The following is a 17299-nucleotide window of genomic DNA, read 5'->3' as shown; positions in this document are numbered from 1 at the left end:
TTTTGCATACAACCTTCCAACAACTTCCTGGGAATGGTGCAGGATAGTTACTTGACTTTGTAACAAAAAAAAACGTTATTTCTTGGCATTTCATTACTTTAACAGAACGATTCCTACAAGTTAAAACATGGTTACATTTAATTTACATTTTGGTAATGTTCTAGGAACGTTCTCCAACTGGTTTGACATTGGGAATGTCCTCAAATGGTTCAGAGAACGTTAAGAAACAACGTTATTTTGTGGGAATTTCAGTACTTCAGCATGGTTCTATTAAAATTAATATTCTCAAATTGTTCTGAGAATGTTAAGACTTTCCATAAAAAACACATGAAGAGTTTAGTAACATTTAGAATACATTCTAAAATGTTTATTTAAAAACACATTCCTTTCTCAGATTTTTCTTATTTTTTTTTATTAACCTTCTAAGAATGTTATTTAAAAGGCCTGTGGTTGCGAATACAGAGTTTTTGTCCCTGCCCTGCCCCCTCCGGAAACCTATTTCTCAAAGCTAAGAATATGGATCACGTTCTGCGCTGTGTTAATTTACGCACACAACTTAGTTACTGCTCATGCTCCCCCTCCTTTAATGTTTATCTCTTTACTCACCCTCTTCTGAACCATGATGATGTAGCCTATGTCTGCTTCATATTTCTGAATAATATTCCCTGCAGCGATTTGAACAAACAAAATATATATTGAAAGCTAACCTTCTCTGTCTGTTGTAACGCATATTGCAGTTACACAAGAGGTACAGTATTATGTGTATGTGAATAACTCACGTCAGAGAGTTTTGTAAAATGCAAGCATAATCCTTTACTCGGGTATCACATGTTACAGGTCATGACATCCCACTCAGACATTCATAATGAACCAGTTTATATATCCTAGATAGGTGCCCGACTAGCGCCATCTCTGGGTTGGCATTATGCCCACTATCTTAACATCTTCCTTTTCATATATAATTAGCTCGAGCACTTCATACCATTTCAATACCACAGTGAAAATACCTATTTACATTATCAACACCTTTAAAAAACATTTTTGAATATAAAACAATTCATTGTCCATCTCTTAAGAGACATAGTCTCCCGTACCGCATGGGCGGTCTTATTTTAGCCCTTGTCCTAGTGTGTCACACTGATAGCATATTGAGCACCTCTGGGACGTTGGGCACATCTGGGAGCCTCGGGGCCTCTCCTTCCTCTTCCACAGCCTCCTGAAATTGTGGAGGTACGGTCGGCAGAGATAACTGCCCTGGTGGGGTCTTCCCAGTCTCCTCTTTATGTGTACTGCCCACACCATCCAGAGGATATTCACAGTCTTCCCATGTGTCCCTCCTGTGCCATATGCTCTCCTGAACTGGGGGTATGTCCTTCCGGTTCCTTCGATACTTTTGGCCCTTTACTTCCACTTCATATGACCTTGTGCTAATGTGCCGTATGTATGTGCCAAGATGTGTGTGGCATCCCTGGCGTGAGGTGACAGGAGCACTCTGACAGCTTGGCCTTGTTTTATTACAGGTCGATTTTTTGCATACTGGTCAATGTAATGTTTTGACTTATCCTGACGTGCACGTTTGTGTGCCTGAACATCCCTAATGACCTTTAGTGCGAGGAGCTTGGGAGTTGTTGGCAACAGAGAGCGAGTGCGTCTAGACAATAGGCGCTGTACAGAACTGCAGTCGAAGCCCTCTGTGGGAGTTTTTCTCCACACCAAAATGGCTTGCCACACATCTGTGCCTTTCTGTATAGCCTTTGTGATGAATGTTTGCTATTTTCACTGCTGACTCTGCGTTACCAGTACTCTGGCTGTGATAGGGTGGGGAGGTCACATGATGGAACTTCCAGGCTAATGCAAACAAAGCAAAGTCTTGGCTCGTGAACTGTGACCCATTATCCGTAACTACACCACTGTGAGGTATGCCATATCTGGTAAACTGCTGCTTACAACAGTCGATAATACAAGCGGCTGTTGTGTCAATCACTTTCTCCACTTCCCAAAAATCGGAATAGTGGTCCTCTATAATCAGAAAAGGAATGTTCTTGACTGTGAACAGATCCATTCCCACTTTAGACCAAGGATGTGCTGGTACGTCATGTGGGTGCAACGTTTTCTTTTGTTGCTTCGGTAGTTAGCATTACATATGCTTCACACAGCCACAAAGTTTATTCGGTCATGTTAGGCCAGAATACTGAGTCTCTGAGAATACTGAGAATACTGAATACTGAGTCTCTGGCTTTCCTGAGACTGGCTTTGACCCCTGAGTTCCCTGCATCGATATGAGAGAGAATCATCGGGCGTAGAGTTTCTGGCACTACTACCCTGTCGCCGTTGTAGATGACCTCTTCCTGCATTGTGAGTTTGTCTCTGTATGTCCAGTAGTCCCTCAACAGGATGGGCGTACTCTTTGAGTCCGGCCAGCCTCTTAGGATAAAAGACTGAAGCATTCGAGAAGTCTTGTCCTCTGCTGAATGAGCTTTGATAGTATCCCGTGTCTGCAGGCAGATGTTTTGACCTGTAGCATGGTTCACATCTTCAACCTCAGCCTGTAGAGCAAACCCAGTCTCATTTGTCCGATATTGCGGGTGACTAGTTGTTGGTAGTGCTGCCCTAGACAATAAATCTGCAATGTGAAGCTCTACTCCTTCTTGTATACTACCTGTAGTTGATAACGCTGAAGCTTTAGCATCATTCTTTGAAGTCGCTTCGGGGCAGACAAAATTGTTTTTTGAAGATAACCTCAAGCGGCTTGTGATCAGTGAGCACCGTGATAAAGTCCCTACCATCAAGGTATTGATCAAAACGTTCACAGGCAAATGGACACTTGTTCCGTGGGTGTCAATGTCCTTGAAGCAAATGCAATGGGCTGCCCCTTCTGCAGGAGCACTGCCCCTGGGCCCTTGTCACTTGCATCACATCGTAGGGTCACTTCCCCAGAGAGGTCATAGTACCTCAGTATTGGTTGGTTGCTTATCAATTTCTTGATTTGCTCCAATGCAGCATCATGTTGAGGAAGCCATGCCCACAGCACATTTTTATTGGTCAGCCGACGCAATGGCTCACATACGTCAGAATTTGGCTAAGTCATTTACAAAACCAAGCAGTCGCTGCACTGCTTTTGCGTCTGTAGGTGGCGGCATTTGCTGTACTGCCTCCACCTTCTTGGGGTCTGGCTTCAGGCCTTCAGCTGTCAAAATATGTCCCATGTATGGAATACTTGTGAGCCTGAGCTTAACTTTGTCTTTATTCGGCTTTAGATCCATCTCCCTTGCTCTTTGTAAGAGCGGAGTCAGGTTGTGGCCATGGCCCTGCACGGCTTCTTCCATTGTAGCACCACAGACTTATACCAGGATGTCATCAGCTATGACGCTTATTCCTGGCAGTCCCTGAAGTGCATCATGTTGCCTTCGCTGTCATTCCTCTGCAGCTGGTTTCACTCCAAAAGGTAACCTTGTCCACCGATATCTACCTTTGGGGGTCCAAAATGTGGTGAGGTAACTACTCTCTTCATCCAACCTTTCCTGCCAATACCCATTTTTTGCATCCATAACCAAAAAGATTTTTGCTTTTGCCAGGCTTGGCAGTACTTCTTCAATGGTAGGTATTTGGTAATGTGCCCTACGTAAGGCCTTGTCCAGGGCACTTGGATCGAGGCAGACTCTTATTTTGCCAGGCTTTTCCACCACAACCATGTTGCTTATCCACTTAGTAGGTTTGGTGACCTTTGTAATGACACCCTGTTCCTCCATTGAATCAACGGCCTTTAGTGTCTTTTCCTTCAGTGGAACGGGGATTCGGTGGGGAATCTTTGAACTGGTCTAACAGATTCATCCACCACCAGGTGGAGCTCCCTGGCAGAGCCCCCATCCCTTCAAAAACATCATCAAACTGTTTCAGTATTTCCTCTGAGGTGTTCAAGTCTGATGGGACCTTTTGTTTTTCTTGAGTGCTGACATGATGAACGACATGTTGGTGGTTGAGCTGTAGCAACTTAAGCGTTTCGCACATTTCTGCTGAAAGGAGAGACTTTTGCAAGGTTTTCACCACTTGGAACTTTAGAAAATATGATTCCCCATCATGATTGGCTTGTAGTTCACACTCCTCTTCTGGTGCAATGCACATTGCATTGGAGCAAAAACGGTCAGCGTTTTGTGTGTTGATGTAGGTTGGCTAATCTTTATAGTTGCTGAGATGTCGTAGCCACTAGCCAGAGCTCCTGAAAAAAAGCACACTACTACCTTGACTGCCTGTCTGCCTCCTGCTTAGCCAATGTTTGGAATTATGATGGAAAAATAACAGTAAATCGCTAATAACACTGCATGTCTGTGTCTTGCTAGCAGTTCCACCTCTGGGCAGCCGAATGTTCTAGGCAGCCGACCATCTGTATCCTGACCGGTAACCAGAGTCTGACAATAGGCGAGTTTGTTTTGTGTGTTCATAATAATGCTGCCATATTGTAGCAAGAGATGCTGAAAAAAGAACTAGCCAATTTTTGTAATGAAAATGATCTATATTTTGACTGCCTGTCTGTGTCTTGCTTGTGTTTGATATGCTTGCCTAAATAGCTGCATGTAACTCATCAGCTAATAACATGAAATATACTGCCTTTGTGTCATGTTTATGCACAATAAAGTTTGTACGAACACGTCGATCAAGGCCTTTTGTATACAACATGATAGCTGCATGTACCCTAACATCCCTCCTGAAAAAAGAACATGACATCGCATTTGAGGAATGGAATGAATATTTAGAACATGTCAACCGTATATTTAGTGTACAACATTAAGTTTCCCCTTCCATGTCAAGGGGTCGTCACTAGTTACCACAGCCAAAAAGTCACAACAGGGGGCAGCGGAGTAATGGGAGCACTGAGTGAAGCTATGTAGGCAGCAGAGTGGGCAGCAGCTACAACATTTTTTAAATGATGCACAGAAATCTCTGTATCAATAGCCACTGCAAGTCGGGTTACAGAAAATCCGGAACTGCAGCCACTCCGTATTTAAAAACATACAGTACAAAATCTGTTCTCAACATCAACAAAACTCGATCCTCTATCTTGTTAAGTGTGTTCAGGTGTGTTGGCTGCACCCACTACTTGGCCACACCTGATCTTAATGAGTGCTTGTTTCCTTTGAAATGAGGTCCATTTAAATAGACGAAGATGAACAGCTTTGTATGAGTAAAAAAACAGGGCATACTAGCTCCATCCTGGTGGTGCAGTGGACTTATTCCATGGATAGAGAGAAGTTTATAGGTTTGAATCTCACTTATACTGTGTCACAATAAATAAATACATGTGTTTGCATGATTAACGCCTAAGGAAATTCATTTCCATGTGTCCCATCTGTGCTTGGAGTTAACCCAAAAATACGCTAGCAGTGTAATTGATCCGCTTCTGTGTGTGAATATGTTTCAAGTTTTAAGGAAGTTATTCAAAAACCTCCAAATAACCTATAATTTCTGTTCTCAGAGCATTATTAAAACCTCCCAGGAAAACTTTCAAGGAACTAGAATAAAACGTTCTCACAACCTCCCTGCAACCTAAACATTTATTTTCACTTCCGTTCTCAGAAAACTTTATTCCACTCATTCATTAAATTCTTGATAGATGACTGTGCCATTCCAACTGTTAATTAAGCAGCAGAAACATGGCAACAATGCACCCCTGTAAAATTCCTATAGAGAATGGCAGGTACTGTAAGTGTGTCAGCAGCAGAGAAAAGGTTACACTCTTCCCAGCCAAGTCCATCCATCAGACACTACCTCCTGCAATGCAACCCATCCTCAATGTGTTTTATTAACGACCACCCCATATACAATGTAGGCAGCAGCCTCTCTGAGTTAGTGACTGCTATTTAGCAGTCTGATGGCCTTGAGATTGAAGCTGTTTTTAAATCTTTCGGTCCCAGCTTTGTACTGTACTGACCTCGCCTTCTGGATGATAGCGGTGTGAACAGGCAGTGGCTCGGGTGGTTATTGTCCTTGATGATCTTTTTGGCCTTCCTGTGACATCGTATGCTGTAGGTGTCATGGAGAGCAGGTAGTTTACCCCCGGTGATGCGTTGTGCAGACCGCACCACCCTCTGGAGAGCCTTGCGGCTGAGGGTGGTGCAGTTGCCGTACCAGGCTGTGATACAGTCCGACAGGATGCTCTCAATTGTGCATCTGTAAAAGTTTGTCAGGGTTTTGGGTGACAAGCCTCCTGTTGCGCCTTCTTCACCACACTGTCTGTGTGGGGGGACCATTTCAGTTTGTCTGTGATGTGTACGGCCAGGAACTTAAAACTTTCCACCTTCTCCACTGCTGTCCCTTCAATGTGGATATGGCGGTGCTCCCCCTGTTTCCTGAAGTCCACGATCATCTCCTTTGTTTTGTTGACGTTGAGTGAGAGGTTGTTTTCCTGACACTACACTCCGACTGCCCTCACCTCCTCCCTGTAGGCTGTCTCGTCGTTGTTGGTGCTCAGTCCCACTACTGCTGTGTCGTCTGCAAACTTGATGATTGAGTTGGAGGCGTGCATGGCTACGCAGTCGTGGGTGAACAGGGAGTACAGGAGAGGGCTGAGCACACACCCTTGTGGGGCCCCAGTGTTGAGGGTCAGCAAAGTGGAGATGTTGTTTCCTACCTTCACCACTTGGGGGCGGCCCGTCAGAAAGTCCAGGACCCAGTTGCACAGGGCGGGGTTGAGACCCTGGGCCTCCAGCTTGATGATGAGCTTGGAGGGTACTATGGTACATTGTTATCATCAGGGGAGATCCCTGTAAATCTCAGAGGCGTGCTGGTCAATAGTGTCACTGTGCGATTGATTGCGATAATTTCTAATCCCCATATTGTTATATATTTTTTCAATCATACCACTACTCCTCTGATTGGAGTAAAGAAATGGACAACAATATGTCATCTAGTGCTACTTACAGCTATTTTTGCTCACATATACAATACACTCAAATTTTGTCCACAGACTAACGCATCTTTCCCAGTACACTACCGTTTTACTATTTCCTTTTGCAATACATCCTTCTATTTTGAACCTCTCTATTTTTACAATTTCTTCTGAGATTGCCCTAAAAATAAATACTTTACCGAAGAGTATAATCTTATTTCCCAATGATTGATAATGTTTTTTCAGAACCCATCTGAACACCGGAAATGTGACCTTTTGTACAACGGGTGGGTCTAATCCTAAATGCCGATAGATTAAAATCGTATTCCGGCTAGTGTCTATTCCACAAGTTACTACCAGCTAAATTGATGATGTTAAAATGCCTATTTACTCTGTTCCATCTGACTGCGCAATCCACTGTCTTATCAGCCCAGCCAGGCAATTTATAAACTTGATCTCCACTATAAAAACCATCTAGACATTATCTACCATTTCTTTTAGACTAAAATGTAGTTTTCAACAGCAGAGATTTGTATAAACCTTGCTGTCTGTCTCTCTGACATTTGCAACATTGTTTCATTATTCAAATTTGATCTCCAGTTGTCCCGTAGTAATGAATGTGTCGGGAGTCGGGATGAGACAGACAGGCAGGCAGCGTTTCTCAGCCAGTCGAAGTCATGAATCAGCTGGCATCATATTTTTTGATATATATAAAGAAATGTAAATTGAAAAAAGCTAGTTTGCAGCCTTTCCAGCTTCAGTTTGAAGTGATTGTGTTAGCTGTGTTGTTGGCTAGCTCCTCTGAACAACACTGTCGTGACGAGTGAGCACATTTTCTATGCCAGGCGAAATCGCGCCTCATTAGCTCATTGTTATGGATGTATCCAAATAAATGTCACTAGAAAACAGCTTAAACAAATGCAACTGCACCTACTTTGCTGTTATTCTTGCTACACTTTTTCACATGACTGTAAGTTAGCTGTAGTTGGCTATCTAGCAAGCAAAGGATAAGAACATTGCCAGCGAGTATGGCAATGGAACATTTAAAACAAATGACTGCGTCGTGTCCATAGATACAGAACAAAAGACTGAATGACTGGGTCGCGTCTCTGGCAACCGAACCGATAGAACAAATGACCAGCTGGCTTGGGTAGCAACTCTAGATTTGTGTCGGGACTATATCTTGTGAAAGGATAAAATATTATGAATAAATTCATCAAAATAACATTTTTTATGAAAATATGTAAATCATTATTTGAATATGTTGGTAACCCGTTGTATAAACGTGATAATGCCCTCGAAGCCGGTTTGGAGGATATATTGGCACGATTTACCGGCCCTCGTCTTTGTTTCTGGCCTAACAACACCCGTACCAATATATCCTCCAAACACCGGCTTCTCTGGCTTTATCACTTAAACAACCACTCCTGGACATGACTCCAAAAGCAAGCCACTGAAGGACAGTACCAAAGGAAGTAATTGATTCTGTTTCCATGTGGCAGTCTTCACAGGGATGACTGTTCAATGCCCCATATATTGAGCATTCTTTTTGTGGCGAGTATTTTACATAATAGTTTAAATTAAAAGAATGGATTGATGCACTTTAAGATTTATACTAGCCATTTTACAGGGGCAATCAGCATTTGCTTCATCCATTTTCGGACTCATAAAGTAATATGTTCCTATTGATTCTTTAAGAATTTTACTTAGAAATGCCGAATGAGCTGACTCCAAATGTCGTACGCCATCAGAACCCAAATCACTGCTCCAATGTTTGTAAACAAAGTAAAAGTAAATAGCCTCAAAACATGGTTAAACCTATAATGTTGATATCACGGATGGTCAGTCCTTGCATCCATACTGTCTGTGAATTTGAGTGTGGTTACATTTATCAAGCCCCATCCCTCGGCTTTGTTATTGTTTCAACTGCTGATTGTCACTTTAAGAAATAAATAGGTTATCATTTGGAGGCAGACAAACCAATGAATTCCTTTCTCTTTGGAGTAATTGCCTCTTCCATTTTTGAACATATATCAGGGATTTCACCATGAGGTGAATGGTCACTTTAAAACAGTTACTGAGTTAATGGCTGTGATAACAGAAAACTGAGGATGGATCGACAGCATTGTATTTACTCCACAATACTAATCTGATTGACAGAGTGAAAAGAAAGAAGCATGTACAGAATAAGCATATTCCAAAACATGCATCATGTTTGCAATAAGGCACTTAAGTTAAGCAAAGCAATTTCCTTTTTGTCCTGAATACAAAGTGTTATGTTGGGGGCAAATCCAATACAACACATTGCTGAGTACCACGCTCCATATTTTCAAGCATAGTGGTGGCTGCATCATGTTACAGGTATGCTTGCAATAGTTAAGGACTGGGGAGTTTTTCAGGATAAAAATAAGCGTAATGGAGCTAAGCACAGGAAAAATCCTAGAGAAAAACCTGGTTCAGTCTGCTATCCACGAGACACTGGGAGAAGAATTCACCTTTCAGCAGGACAATAACCCAATACACAAGACCATATCTACACTGGAGTTGCTTACCAAGAAGACAGTGAATGTTCCTTAGTGGTCGAGTTACAGTTTTGACTTAAATCTGCTTGAAAATCTTTGGCAAGACCTGAAAATTATTGTCTAGCAAGGATTAACAACCAATTTGACAGAGCTGGAAGAATTTTGAAAATAATAATAAGCAAATGTTTCACAATCCAGGTGTGGAAAACTATTACAAACATACCCAGAAAGACTCACCGCTCTAATCACTGCCAAAGGTGATTATAATGTATTAACTCAGGGGGTTGAATACTTATCTAATCAAGATATATTAGTGTTTTATTTTTATTCCACTTTAGAATTTGACAGAGTATTTTGTGTAGATCGTTGACAGAAAAATGACAATTAAATCCATTTGAATCCCACTTTGTAGCACAACAAAATGTGGAAACAAAATAGAGGCGGCAGGTAGCTTAGCGGTTAAGAGCGTTGGGCTAGTAACCACGAGGTGAAAAATCTGTCGATATACCCTTCAGCAAGGCACTAAACCCTAATCGCTCCTTTAAGTCATTCTGAATAAGAGCGTCTGCTGAATTACTTAAATAGAAAAGTTAAGGGGTGTGAATACTTTCTGAAGGCACTGTAAATATGCCTGTTTAACCTTATCTGGTTTGCCATTCCAAATAGAATGTCATATTTGTTTATCTCACATGACTTGACAAAGTATTCTCCTTGGGTCGATAGAGCCATGAATAAATATGTAAGCTGCGATATCACTAGAGAATTAATCAGTGTAACTTTCCATTTAATCAGGAGACCACATGGCAATTTCAAGTTTGTATCTTTTAGAGACCCAATCCGTAACATAGTACACTTGGGTTTTAAGGGTGGCAGGTAGCCTAGTGGTTTAAGGGCCAATAACCTAAAGGTCGTTGGTTTGAATCTCCAAGCCTGGAAATTGAAAAAAAAGCTGCTATTCTGTCCTTGAACAAGGCAGTTAACCCCCAATAACAACTGTTCCCTGGGTGCTGATGATGTGGATGTCGATTAAAGCACCTCTCTGATTCAGAGGGGTTGAATGCATTCAATTGTGCAACTGACTAGGTATCCCCTTTCCAGAGAAATGATCCAAGTCCTCAATAAGGCCTTTGAAGATTGAGGACTCAAGAGAAACCTTTTATCATCAGCGTACATTATTACTTTTGTCTCTAATCCTTTCATTTTTTGCCCCTTAATTAGATCATTAGATTTTTAGAGCTAACAGTTCAATGGCCATAATAAATAAGTATGGTGACAGAGAGAAACCTTTTTACGCCTCTTGACAATTCAAAGTTCTCAGAGAAGTAACCGTTATTTATTATTTTATATAAAGAATTGTTGTACATTATTTAATAGTTATTTTAAAAATCCAGGCACTTGATAAACTGATTCTAGACATACTGGTTCGAAGGCTTTCTCAAAATCTGCTATAAAGATTAGACCTGGTTTCCCTGCTTTCTCATAGTTTTCAATTATTTCTAGTAGTCTAATGTTTTCTCCAATATATCTTCCTTTGAGGAATGTCCGGTATTGGAAATGAGAAATTATGCAAGTAATGTTATTTGATAGTCTAAAAAACAACAAAGTAGTGCCTTTTTAATTCTATGAGAAAAACATTCTGCCAATATTTTTGTGTGTAAGGGTTATGGGCCTCCAATTTTTCCTTTGTATTGCCCCCTGGCTCCTGCTTCAGTAGGAGAGAGATCAGTCCCTATTTCTGTGTGTCTTTTTTGTGCGTATTTACCAGTAATTAAAACATAGTAGTAATGGATCTTTCAGTAGTTCCTAAATTGGAATGCCATCAAGGCCCGGGGTTTCTCCCGTCTGAAAGGAAACAATTTTCAACCATAGTTTGTCCTGTGTAATTAGGCCTCGCAGCTAGTTTAACATTATTTTTTGGGGAGAAGGATGTCACAAAACTCTGATTCATCCAGATGGCTGATTCATCCAGATCAACGCTTGCAGCGTTTTCATCTCATTAAACTAGATTGTGAGGCCACAAAAATGATTCCACCCAACGGGCAAACCGGAATGAATTTTTCCTCTTCAATCTGAGCCAGATTGACAGCGCTCTGACCCAATGAGAATGGGGGGAACCAAAGGTGGCCAACCATACATCAGTGGTGGCTAGTGCTCCCCCCCATCCCCTTGTACCGCCGCTGCTTCCTAAGGCCGTCATGACCAATATTGCTCCTCCAAACTATTCCCTTTATTGGCACTGACTAATGCAACTGATTACGTGTTTTGACAATGGATTGGAAATGGATTGGTAATTCAATGTGGATATAGTGGTGCTGGCTGAAACTGAGTTAAAGGTTAGAGACTGATAGAGATGAAGATAGAGACAAGAAAGAGCAGACAGTGGAATCCATTATTTTGGCCAAATGCCACCTGAAAAATCACAGGTCAGTTTATAGTTTTTAGATAGAGTGGAAAAAAGGCATCGTCAACATGGTTTGAAGTGACTTTGGAAGTGTGTGTGTGTGTGTGTGGGGGGGGGGGGGGGGTCCTTCCACACACTGTTTCGCACTCAACAATGCTAACTGGCCAATAAAACAAACCCTTGGGATACTAACACACTCGTCCATTAACTTTTAAGGTATCAATACGAGGTCAATCTGTAACTTGGACAAACTATTAGGTTCTAAATGTGTTTGTGAAACTGAAATAACACATTACCATGGGAAAAATCTAGATTATAATGTCACCTGTAAGTTTCTTATTGTTCCACATTGACATCCCTGTTTCTCTGTAACTAATTAGCTAATTAGTCATGTGTAGCGCTGCACTGCTACTGTGGTGGCACACCTGGCTTCTGAGTCACTGATAAACTCTGAATAAGGGAGAAGAGCGTGTCCTACAAATTGATTGGACGGAGACAAAGGCAGATGGTGACAAAGGCAGATGGTAGCGAATCAATCAAACTGCTGAAATGGACGTCAAAGGACTCCCCTCATCTCACTCTAAAAAAACTAAAATGTGAATAGAATGCTAATGATGCCTGGAACCTTGATTAATTAGCTAGTAATGTCAAATCTCCACCAATGAATAATTTATTTTCGATTTTTTCTCTCCATGTATTGAGATATGGGTGAATACTGTTTGTTTAGATGTCCTCAGATGTCTATTGGTGTTGAAGCCAAGGAACAAAGGCTCTTCTCTACCACCAGTGGTGACACGATACACACAGGAAGGAACCACACAAGAGTTTTGTGTATGCGTGTGTGTTCGTGTGTGTGCGCGTGTACGTGTACGTGAGATGTGTCTGTGTCAAAATCAAATCAAATCAAATTTTATTTGTCACATGCACCAAATATTACCGTGAAATGCTTACTTACAAGCCCTTAACCAACAATGTAGTTCAAGAAATAGAGTTCAGAAAATATTTACCAAATAAACTGAAGTAAAAAAAAAGATTAAAAGGAAAACAATAAAATAACAATAACGAGGCTATATACAGGGGGTACCGGTACCGAGTCAATGTGCGGGGGCACATGTTAGTCAAGGTAATTTGTACATGTAGGTAGGGGTAAAGTGACTATGCATAGATTATAAACAGCATGTAGCAGCATTAACAGTGTAAAAACAAAGGGGGAGGGGGTGTTAATGTAAATAGTCTGGGTGGCCATTTGATTATGGCTTGGGGGTAGAAGCTATTAAGGAGCCTTTTGGACCTAGACTTGGCGCTCCGGTACTGCTTGCCGTGCGGTAGCAGAGAGAACAGTCTGTGACTTGGGTGACTGGAGTCTTTGACAATTTTTTGGACCTTCCTCTGACAACGCCTAGTAAATAGGTCCTGGATGTCAGGAAGCTTGGCCCCGGTGATGTACTGGGTCGTACGCACTACCCTCTGTGGCGCCTTACGGTCGGATGCCGAGCAGTTGCCATACCAGGTGGTGATGCAACCGGTCAGGATGCTCTCGATGGTCCAGCTGAACTTTTTGAGGATCCAGGGACCCATGCCAAATCTTTTCAGTCTCCTGAGGGGAAAAGGTATTGCCGTAACCTCTTCACAACTGTCTTGGTGTGTTTGGACCATGATAGTTCATTGGTGATGTGGACACCAAGGAACTTGCTACTCTTGACCCACTCCACTACAGCCCCGTTGATGTTAATGGGGGCCTGTTCGGCCCTCCTTTTCCTGTAGTCCACAATCACCTCCTTTGTCTTGATCTAGTTGAGGGAGAGGTTGTTGTCCTGGCACCACACTGCCAGGTCTCTGACCTCCTCCCGATAGGCTGTCTCATCGTTGTCGGTGATCAGGCCTACCACTGTTGTGTCGTCAGCAAACTTAATGATGGTGTTGGAGTCGTGTTTGGCCACGCATTCATGGGTGAACAGAGAGTACAGGAAGGGACTAAGCACGCACCCCTGAGGGGCCCCAATGTTGAGGATCAGTGTGGCAGATGTGTTGTTGCCAGACCTTACCACCTGGGGGCGGCCCAACAGGAAGTTCAGGATCCAGTTGCAGAGGGAGGTGTTTACTCCCAGGGACCTTAGTTTAGGGATGAGCTTTATGGGCATTATGATTTTGAACGCTGAGCTGTAGTCAATGAATAGCATTCTCACATAGGTGTTCCTTTTGTCCAGGTGGGAAAGGGCAGTCTGGAGTGCAGTTGAGATTGTCTCTGTCTGTGTCTGCATTGTGTTGGATGGTTGGGGGATTGGCTGGGTTCTGGCATTGTCCTTTTTTCATTTGGACCGGGGTTGTTACAGTACCAGATGAGAAGGTGCTAAAATTAGTGCAGAGCCACCAATAATCAACAAGCAGATGTGTGGAAATAGCTGTTCCTCTATCTGCAGCATACAATGGTGCCTATAGTGAGGGGTAGACCTCAACATGCTTGGCAATCTGATTAGGAAAGGGCTGGGTGTAGGAGAGGGCACCAGTATACCACCAAACTATTACCATGTAACTGCAATCTCATAACTGCAATCTCATATCTAGTGAATGCAGCAAAGAATGCAGCGGGACAATTGTTCCTAGGTGAAGGTAGAAGTGAGAGTTTTGGTGTATTGTTGTTCATAGTGCCATACATTTATTTTAATTTTTTATGAAAGGATGCAGCAGGGCTAAAGAATCACACAAGAGCTCATCCAGACGTGTTGTTTGATTGATTGAGGCTGACTTACTTCCGTTTGAATGAGGTAAACAAACATACTCATTGTTCTCCTTCAGACAAATAAATCAAAATTGAAAGTACTCTCGCCAGGCCATTGACATTTTCAGACGGGAGAGGATTTAAGTCTACAAAAAGTAGAAAACTCAAAGTTTAAGTAAAAGTAAAGGCTTTAAGTAGCCTACATCAAAAAAACAGAGTTCAAATTTGATTGAGGATGTTTTTTCTTGGTCTAGTTTTTTGGAAAACAGAACAAAGCCAACATTTAATCTTCATTTTATAACATCCTCAAAGTTAGAGTGGCCAAATCCCAGAGCCAACCAGCTGAAATATCTGTCGCTGTGCCCTTGAGCAAGGCACTTAACCCCAATTGCTCCAGAGTCCTGGACAATGGTGACCCTAGCCATAACCCCACTCCCTGCAAGTGTCTCAGGGGGAGTTTTTAATCACCTCATGCTTCCTGCTTTTCTTCTTTGCTTTTTCTTCTGATTTTCAGACTCTTTTCAGTCCAGTTATTCAACATAAGTTGCAAAGGAGTGTTATAATGTAGGACGGGGCAGAGAAGAAAGGAACAGCCATTAGGCATGGTACAGTATGCCGTCAAATAGTACCTCTGAGAAAGGACGTATGAGCTCAGCGGAAAGCTGAAATGGGCAACTCACAGAATAAGTGACACGCTAGAGTAGCTAGAGTAGCTTTAACGGCCACCCCCTATTAGCCTTCTCCCATATCTGTTTGCACTCTACCTATGCTACTGCAGAAACACAATGCAAACACAATGCAAACTCAACAACTTAAAGTTTTCATTGCTCTCTTTTTAGTGGCACTGAATAAGGAATATGGCAGTGAGGTTTGAGACCTCTTAGCAGAGTGCTTGTAATTGTATTTTGTCATGTACAGGACGGTCATTGTCACTTATAACCAAACATTTGACATAAATCATCAGTCCCAAATTCTAAAACAAAATTTTTTATTATTGAAGATAATCCACTATACACTCATGTGGAATTCCCCGGGTCACTGGCAGCATTTGGAACTGTCGATCTGTGGTCAAGAACGCAGAGTTCATCTCAGCCTATGCTGCCTTTCAGTCCCTTTACTTTTTGGCCCTGACGGAGACATGGATCACCCCAGAGAACACTGGTACTCCAGCTGCTCTCTCTTCATCTGACTACGTTTTCTCTCATAGTCCAAGATCATCTGGTTATCGCGGTGGTGGCACAGGGCTACTAATTTCTCCTAACTGGAGATTTTCTCTTTTCTCCCTCTCTCATCTCCTCATTTGAATTCCATTATGTCACTGTCACTTGTACACTCAAGCTTAGCGTTGTTGTCATCTATCGCCCACCAGGTGCCCTTGGGCCAATGAGCTTGACACCTTGATAAGCTCATTTCCTGACTACGTCTCACCGCTCTTCATACTTGGCGACTTCAACCTCCCTTCTATTATTTTTTTCCAACTCTCTCTTTCCCCTCCTTGCCTTTTTTGGCCTCACCCTTTCCCAATCCCCAACTAACAAGACAGGCAATACGATGTACATCAACTTTACCAGAAGCTGTTAGCCTTCTCATTTCACTGCAACCCCCCTCCACGTTTCTGATACACCACTTTGTTTCCTTTTCTGTCTCCCTTTCCTCCAACCCTAGCCACTCAGCCCCTACCCAGATGGTCTTGCGCCGTTGCAATCTTTGCTCTCTCTCTCCCACTACTCTCTCCTCTTCTATCCTATCATCTCTCCCTTCTGCTTAATTCTTCTCCCTCCTGTCTCCTGATTTTGCCTCTTCGACCCTAGTCTCCTCCCTTTCTGCATCCTATGACTCGCACTGTCCCCTTTCCTCCTGGGTGGCTTGGCCCTCCCCTCCTGCTCCGTGCCTGAGTGACTCATTGCGAGCTCCCCACTGCCTTCTCTTCCTCAGTATCTGCGGCTAAATCCACCTTCTATCACTATACATTTGAAGCTTCTGCCTCTAACCCTAGGAAACTATTTCCCACCTTTTCCCTGCTCCTTAATCCTCCTCCCCCTCACTCCTCCCTCTCTGCCTGCGACTTTGTCAACCACTTTGAAAAGAAGGTTGACGACATCCGCTCCTCATTCACTCAGCCTATTAAGTCCACTGGTCCCACTCACACAGAACTACCCTACGCCTTGACCTCTGTCTCTCCTCTCTTTCCAGAAGAAATCATGCGACTAGTGAGGTCTGGTCGCCTGACAACCTGCCCGCTCGACCCCATCCTCTACTCCCTTCTCCAGACCATCTCTGGAGATCTTCTCCCAATCCACATTTCCTCGATCAACTCATCCCTGACCACTGGCTGCGTCCCCTCTTGACTTTAAAATGGCCCGAGTCACTCCCCTTCTCAAGAAACTAACACTCAACTAATCTGACATCAAAGACTATAAACCTGTATCCCTTCTTTCTTTTCTTTCCAAAACACTTGAGTGTGCTGTCTCTGATCAACTCTCTCGTTATCTCTCTCAGAATGAACTTCTTGACCCCAACCAGTCAGGCTTCAAGACGTATCACTCAGCCGAGATTTCTCTTCTCTGTGTCACGGAGGCTCTCTGCACTGCCAAAGCTGACTCTCTCTCATCCTCCTAGATCTATCCGCTGCCTTTGACACTGTGAACCATCAGATCCTCCTCTCCACCCTCCAGGGCTGGGTGTCTCAGGCTCTGCACACTCTTGGATTGCATCATACCTGGCAAGCCACTCCTACCAGGTGACGTGGAGAGGATCTGTGTCTGCACCACGTA

The sequence above is a fragment of the Salvelinus alpinus genome, chromosome 4, assembly GCF_045679555.1.
Source record: "Salvelinus alpinus chromosome 4, SLU_Salpinus.1, whole genome shotgun sequence".
Taxonomy (NCBI): domain Eukaryota; kingdom Metazoa; phylum Chordata; class Actinopteri; order Salmoniformes; family Salmonidae; genus Salvelinus; species Salvelinus alpinus.
This window is presented reverse-complemented; position numbering follows the sequence as displayed.